Source organism: Saimiri boliviensis, chromosome 10 (genome assembly GCF_048565385.1).
Source record: "Saimiri boliviensis isolate mSaiBol1 chromosome 10, mSaiBol1.pri, whole genome shotgun sequence".
In the NCBI taxonomy this organism is placed as follows: Eukaryota; Metazoa; Chordata; class Mammalia; order Primates; family Cebidae; genus Saimiri; species Saimiri boliviensis.
In genome coordinates, this window is record NC_133458.1 from 121,017,195 (window position 1) to 121,025,041 (window position 7,847).

A 7,847-nucleotide genomic window follows, 5' to 3' on the forward strand; every position below is an offset into this window, starting at 1 on the left:
ACAGGTTGGGGAATGCTGGGTTCTTCTTCTCAGGATTTGCGTGGCCTTAGGCAACCTAAGAGACTTATCTATGGCTCAGCATTCTTTTCAATCAAAAGGGGATAATAACCGTTGTCTTAAGGATTAAATGAGACAATACATGTGAAGACCTGAACTTAGTGCCTGTCACAAAACCTTTACTTAAAACTAGTAAAATTTTGCACTGGGATTCATTGTGTCATTTCCTCATTTTTCCCCTAAGAACTCTGTGACATATGTTAGTTTTAAGAAACCAAATCACAGAAATAATTCAGAGGACTTTGCAGTAAATCTGTGATTAATTGCTCACAACCATGGTATCTTCCCAAGTATGCACCTTTTAACCACCTTCCCAGCTGGGCTATGTAAAGAAAGGGAAGCATTGAGCTTTCAGGGGAGAGGTTTCCTATCAACACATGATGAAATTCTGAAGAATTGGTAGAAAAATATCAAATATTTTGGTTGAAAAGCTTTATTTTTTAATGATAGAAAGGGAAAGTGAAAAAATTATTGAGCCATCCTTATCTGACAAAATGGAAGAAATGTCACAGTGCAGTCCTAGGGACTCACTCCCTTTCTTTTACAGAATAAGCAAAACAAAACAAAACAAATACAAACCCCCAAGCCCCCAAAACAGAAAACAGAATGGCTTCTCACTTCTTAAAATACAAAGACTTGGGGAAAAAAAATCACCCCCTACCCCCAAACCAATTTCTTTCTCCTCCAGAGTCTAAAACTATTTTATTCATGATCTCCAAATGAATAAAAATCTGTTGTGGTCTGACTATTTATCTCCTCAGGCAGCCCAGGGTGGCATCCCACACAGCAAACTTCCCTCAGAGCTTTGCACTCGTTTTTGAAGCTTTTCTTCCACATGAATTATAATATTCTGTTTCAGTTAGCAATGGCTTTGATAGTCGTGGGCTGCTTCTTTGTGCTCCACAGAGTTTAACAGAAGGAGTTGAACCATGAAATGAGGTGACCCATGCATTGAGTCTTGCAGGGCTCTGCCACCCAACAGTTGTGTAGATTTGTAAAGTCTCACCTTCTTGCATTACCATCTCCTCATCTGTAATGCTGGGATAGCACTACTTCCCCTCACCCCCAGTGTCATTGGGAAGATTGTCTGTGATAATATACGTGAAGTTGAGCTATGCAGTAGACATTGTATTACCATTGTCTCAAAGACATTCTGTTGATGTTTTCTCAATGCTGGAACATTGCTTTCTTCCCACCTCTACTCTCTTGAAGAATATAGGAATTCCTGGGCTGTTTTCTTCAAGGATGCTAATTTATTTGCCTTACAAATATTTGTCTGTTTTCTCTCATGTTAGTATGTAAATTGGGTTTTAGCTTTATCTTAAAGTTATCTTAAAGAGTTTGTGTGAGTTATGATCTGCAGGGAATGTATTCCTTTGGCTCTTTTCTATGCCCTGGAAATGGACACCGCAGAGATCATTTAGAAGTTATGAAGACATTTAGAGTTTTAAGACTGTTCCCTTGCTGGCAAGGAGTTGTAATCCCTTGGAGGACAAGAGGCATTCTGGTTTTTTGAATTTCAGCCATTTTGCACTGTTTTTTCCCATCTTCATGGATTTATCTACCTTTGGTCTCTGAAGCTGGTGACCTTTGGATGAAGCCTCTGAGTGGATGTCTTTTTTATTAATGTTGAAATTATTCCTTTCTGTTTGTTAGTTTTCCTTCTAACAAGCCCCTCTGCTGTAGGTCTGCTGGAGTTTGATGGAGGTCCACTCCAGACCCTGCTTGCCCAGGAATCACCAGCAGGGGCTGCAGAACAGCAAAGATTGCTGCCCTTTACTTTCTCTGGTATCTTCTTTCTACAAGGGTACCCACCATATGCCAGCCAGAGCTCTCCTGTATTCCTCATTCAATATATTTTTTATATTTATTAAAATAAGTATTTCTTTAAAAATTTTATGTTAATAGATAGAATTACATTGATTTTTCAAATATTAAACTGATACGTTTTGGATTTGTGTCCCTAACCAAATCTCATCTCAACTTGTAATTTCCATAATCCCCACCATGTCTGGGGAGAGACCTGGTGGAAGGTGATTGGATCATGGGGGTAGTTTCCCCATGCTGTTCTCCTGATAGTGAGTTCTCATGAGATCTGATAGTGTTATAAGGGGCTCTTCCCAACTTGCTCCACACACTTCTCTCTCCTACAACCTTGTGAAGAAGGATGTGTTTGCTTCCCTTTCTACCATGACTGTAAGTTTCCTGAGGCTTCCCAGCCATGTGAAACTGTGAGTCAGTGAAACCTCTTTTCTTTATAAATTACCCAGTCTAGAGTAATATCTTTTTAGCAGTGTGAAAACAAACTAATACATAAACCAACATGCCATTTCTGAATAAATTCCATTTGATCATAAGTATTATCCTGTCAATATGATAGAATTCACCACTGTCATTTTATTTAGAATGTACTCATTAAAAAAGGTTATTATATAATTTTCTTTTTTATTTATTTATGTATTTTTTTTTATAGAGATGGGGTTTCACCATGTTGGCCAGGATGGTCTCGATCTCCTGACCTCCTGATCCACCTGCCCCGGTCTCCCAAAGTGCTGGGATTACAGGCATGAGCCGCTGTGCCTGGCCCAATTTTCTTTTCTAATAATTTTTTTTTGAAAAAGTTCTAAAATCAAGATCATGAATGGTCTTATATAGATATCAAAGGTCTTATATAAGTTATTGAAACTGTTGTCTTTCTATTATCTAGAAGATTCTAAGACTTATGTTATCTCTTTTTAAATAATTTGGAAAACTATCTGTAAAGCCATGTGGTTTTTTTGCAGTAAACATGTTTAATAATGCACTAAAAATAAAAAACTATTTATATTTCTATTTTGTGTGTCTATTTTATGATTTTTAAAGAACTATTAATTTGTAATGAAGTATCATATCTATTGGGGTAAAGTTATCTTATTCATGTGAAGTTGGCTGTCCTTATTTACAAGTCCTGCATCTCTGGATTCAACCAATCACAGATAGAAAATAAGGGGAAGAGGAACAATAAAAAGCAACAAAACAAAAATAGAAAATACTAATAAAAACTATACAGTATGACAAATATTTACATAGCATTTACATTGTATTATGTAATATAAGTAGTCCAGAGATGATTTAAAATATGCAAGAAGATATGCCTGGATTTTAAGCATTTTCTTTTATTCCATTCATATAAGAGACTTTAGCATCTGTGGATTTTGGTATTTGGCAGGGGGGTGGGGTGGTTCCTGGAACGAATCTTCTGCAGACACAGAGGGACTGCTTTATGCAGAATCTGTAGTAGTGTCTTCTTTTGCATTCTAAATATTGACAATTTGTATCCTCTATTTTTTCCTGTCTTTCTAAGAGTTTTTCCATTTTATTAATCATTTAAAATAACTGGCTTTAGAGTGTTGATTTTCCATATCATATTCTTGTTTTTTATTTCTCTGGTTTCTGCTCTTATCTTTGGAATGCAGCCATCAATGCAATGAGGCTGTGAACTTCCTCATTCCACACACTTTGCTATTTTCATTTCTTTATTATCATTCAGTTCTACATTTACTAATTTCTACTACGATTTTTTTCTTTGAACTATAGCTTTCTCAAAAGTGTATTGCTTAATTTCTATTCATAGTTTTGTATTTGAATATTTTGGCTTGATTCTATTGTGATCGGAAAACTTATGATGAATGATCTCAATTCTTTTTTTTTTTTACACCAGGGGAAAGTGCAAAGGCAGTCCCCCACTACCGCAAATTATGCAGGGTCAGCACATCCGGAGTGCAACGGATAAGCCTCGCCCTGGGAAAACCACCTTCGCGATCATAGTATCTCCCCTGCCAGGTAAGTATTGATCTCAATTCTTTAGTTTGTTGACATTTGCTTTAACCCCAGCATATGACCATTTTTGCTTTGCTTTACATACTACGTGCACCTGAAAGGAATGAGGAGTCTGTCATTGTCAGATGCAATGTTCTATATATGCCAGTTAGGTCAATTTTTAAAAATTTGTCTCTATGATCTTGTGTATTTTTACTCATTTCTTATTTTTATTATATTTGCTTCTTATTTTTTTTATTTAACAATTTCCAAATCATTTTTAGAAAGTAAATAGTGAGGATTAAATCTACCAGAGAATAAGCTCTAATACAAGGACATTGTCATAAAGGAAAAAAAAAAGATGAACTACTGGTTCAAGTACAAGTTGATAAATATAATTCAATGGAAAGTCAGAAACTGAGCCATGTATTTGGGGAAACTTAATGTAAGACAGTGCCACATCAGTGGTGGAGAAGATACATTATTAATAAAAGCCCACATACAAAGAGCTGTATATCATTCAAAATACAAGAATTAATCTTAGTGAATTATAAATATTCAAGGTCAAAATAAAGACAACAGGAAAAAATATAAAAGGTTATCTTTCTGACTTCAGGTCAGACAGATATTCTTAAAGAGGTCCTTAAAAATATAACTCACAATGTGAAAAATTAATATATATTTAATTACATCAAAATGGAGATTTCTATCAAATGGAAAACATCATAGACAAAATTAATAGACAGATTATGAATTGGAAGAAGATACCTGTCAAAACTAACATTGATAAGAGATTAAAATCTAGAATATTTGAGATTTCTTCCAAATCATTAGGGAAAAATCAAGACACTGAAAGGAAAATTCCGTAGACAAAGAACATGTATACTCAAATCTCAGAAGTGAAAAATTAAATGGCTATATGAATTGATAGTTAAACTTACTAATTAATAAGATGTGAATTATGACAGCAGTGAACTACTACATTATCCTCATTACATTGATAAAAGTTAATGACAAGTATTGGAGAGAATGAGAGGAAATTAACCACATGGACAAGTAGGTGATAGTGAAAAATGGTGCAGACAATATGAAAAGCAATTCAAAAGTACTTTGGGAAAACGAGAATATATATATTCTTATATATTCTCCTGTGTCTCAGCTAAATTTTTGCAGAGGTCCATAATGGAAAGTTCATAGGGATGTTCATTACTTCATTCCTTGTGATAAAAAAAAATTCTAAAACAGTGGATAATTATAATGTGGTATATGATTGCTTGAGAAGGAGCTAAAAGGGAATGAAGATTGGGAATCTTAAGGAAAGAAACATGGAACAAGAATCGGTCCTAAGAAAAATAAGCAAGAGATGGGTTCTTCCATGTGTGGGTGATGGCAGTTAATGTTTCATGAGTTGAGAAGTGTGATAACTTCAACTCTCTGCTCCTGCAGTTCCACAACAAAATAAACAAAACCACCTCAAAACACCTTCTGACATATATCTTTGCAGACCAGCCTTGTATATTTTAAGGAAAGTTTCACCAAATTGGGTTGTTAGACAAAAGAGTACATGCATTTTAAATTTTAATATATTTTGCCAGGCAAGTTCTTTATTAGCTATTTCAAAATTTGTTCTTAGTCTCATTCATTTATACCTTAGGTTGAATTTGGAGTGAACTAATCAAGTTCTAAAAGAAACCCATGGGGATTTATGTTAGAATTGCATTCTAATAAGGAATTTCAATTTAGAATTACATTAAATTAATAGCTTAATTTATGGGTAATTGACCTACCTTCTATCTGAGGAAATGTTTTATAAGCATAAAAACTAAGAGGAAATCATGAGTGAAAACATTAAAATGTTAATGATGATATTTCATGGATAATGGAACTATATGTACTTTTTTCCTCTGTCCACTTTTCTGGGTATCCAAATTTTCTTTAATATGCACACTCTACTTTTAAGTGAAAGCATTTATTTAAAAAGTGACCATACAGTAATAGAGCCAGGAGGGATGGTTATTTCCAAAATTAGTTTTTTCCTTTTTAATGAGAAAAGAGATTCAGAAGCTGCATTTTAAATGTCAGAAGTTATTTATCAAAGTTGCTTTTAATGATTAGAGGAATACAAAAATGATATTACAGTTTGGGTACGTAAAACTACTTTTCTTCTTCATGAAGCAATGTTTTAAAACCAGGTGGGTCTCATTATGTGGCGTCGTCCCTGAGGAAAATGTTACCAAGCTTCTCTAATGAAGCATGGAACACATTTGGGGGGGGGGGGGTTCTAACATATTTAATGCTCAGAAATTACTAGAAGGCAAGATGACTAGATTCCAATTGGGAGACATCAGCTCATTCTGTCAGAGAGATGAACTGCAGAGTTTGGTACTTTTCCAAAAGTGAAGAAAAAAATCTTTGGGGTTCTACTCTTTCTTAACAGATACAGCGTTTATCAAAAGTCCAGTTTGCAAGTTCTTTCTGAAAAATTAGGAATATCTATTGAAGTCTGTGACTACCTAGAAACTGAAGTTGAGGCAACTGCACATCTGTACATTTCTTTTTTTTTTTTTTTGAGACGGAGTTTCGCTCTTGTTACCCAGGCTGGAGTGCAATGGCGCAATCTTGGCTCACCGCAACCTCCGCCTCCTGGGTTCAGGCAATTCTCCTGCCTCAGCCTCCTGAGTAGCTGGGATTACAGGCACGCACCACCATGCCCAGCTAATTTTTTTGTGTGTTTTTAGTAGAGACGGGGTTTCGCCACGTTGAACAGGATGGTCTCGATCTCTTGACCTCGTGATCCACCCACCTCGGCCTCCCAAAGTGCTGGGATTACAGGCGTGAGCCACCGCGCCCGGCCACATCTGTATATTTCAACTCCATCCTCACTCTCTTAATTTTGAAGGAGTGGCAATAAAGAAGGAGAAAACTGAGAGTTGGCAAGGAGCAGGAGAGACACAGAAAATAAAAAAAATAAATAAAACATGTGGACGTGTTGTAGCAAGAAGCCAAGTCAAGAAACTCTGGGCATAGCACTGCTGCATGGTGTCCGTGAGGCTGGAGGGAACAGCTGTACGAGTGGCTTCTCCCAATTTTGATCCAGAGAGTTCTGCAGGGAGCCATTACAGGTGAAGTTAAGGGCTCTATAATAAGCCCTTTACCTAAGATGAGCAGAATATGAAATTAGAAGGCATAAATTTTGGACTTTAACAAGCAAAAGTATTAATCGTTGAACTTTAATTTCCCTCTGAAATTTGATCAAGGGAGAAGTTTTAGTAATCAAGTTCAAGATATCTATCTATTTGGCATTTTATTCATTCTTTTTTATTGCAAAACCTCTGATATGCTCTCTGGATGTAATCTGGCATAAGAAATAAAATAGAGAACAAATTTTCACCCTTGGGAACCAAATGACCCTAGCATTGTCCTAATTAATTAGCTGTTCTGACTGATTTCTGAATGTTGTGGTGGCAAATTACAATTGGCCATGAGCACCCTCATGTGGATACACAGAGATGCAGAGGTCAGTGCTGGAGATGGGTGTAGTGAAGGTGGAGCAGGTCTGCGCTATAGACCTGGGCCACTCTTCTCCCATGAGGAAGCATTCATAGTCATCAGTGACCAAAAGCTTAATGGTTGAGCTCAATAGACTAAGATAAAAATGAAGTAGGAAGTGGAATGGTGGGGTCTGGTACTATTCTCTCCCTTCATGTGGAAAGACATCCATAAGCATGATAAGCCTGGTTCCCAGAGTAACTGATTTGGTTGGTGAGTTACATATACGGAAAACACACCTAGTCTCTCTCTTTCTCCCTTCCCTCTTAGGTGAAGCTGCCCTTCAGAAAAATACTTCCCTCTGCTCCCCTACATTGTAATCCTCACTCCTTAGCAGGGCCAGGAATCCACAAGAAGCTTCAAGAGTTCTGTTCTGGTCCAGCTTGAGCCAAGATAGATGTCTATTTAGTTTGAGTCACTTTCTTCCATCATTTCCTTGCTCT

The 7,847-nt window shown here is 36.4% G+C and overlaps 1 long non-coding RNA gene and 1 pseudogene across 1 annotated transcript in view; one reads left to right on the forward strand and one right to left on the reverse strand.

The window, feature by feature from the left end:
* The window catches only part of LOC141580134 (uncharacterized), a 148,054-nt gene extending 144,250 nt beyond the window's left edge, over window positions 1–3,804 (forward strand). The window contains exon 4 of the long non-coding RNA XR_012512239.1: window positions 3,758–3,804. This is a non-coding gene — a long non-coding RNA (uncharacterized LOC141580134). The remainder of the gene's footprint in view (window positions 1–3,757) is intronic.
* LOC120360916 (U1 spliceosomal RNA) lies at window positions 3,755–3,887 on the reverse strand (annotated as a pseudogene).
* Between the last annotated feature and the right edge of the window lie 3,960 nt (window positions 3,888–7,847).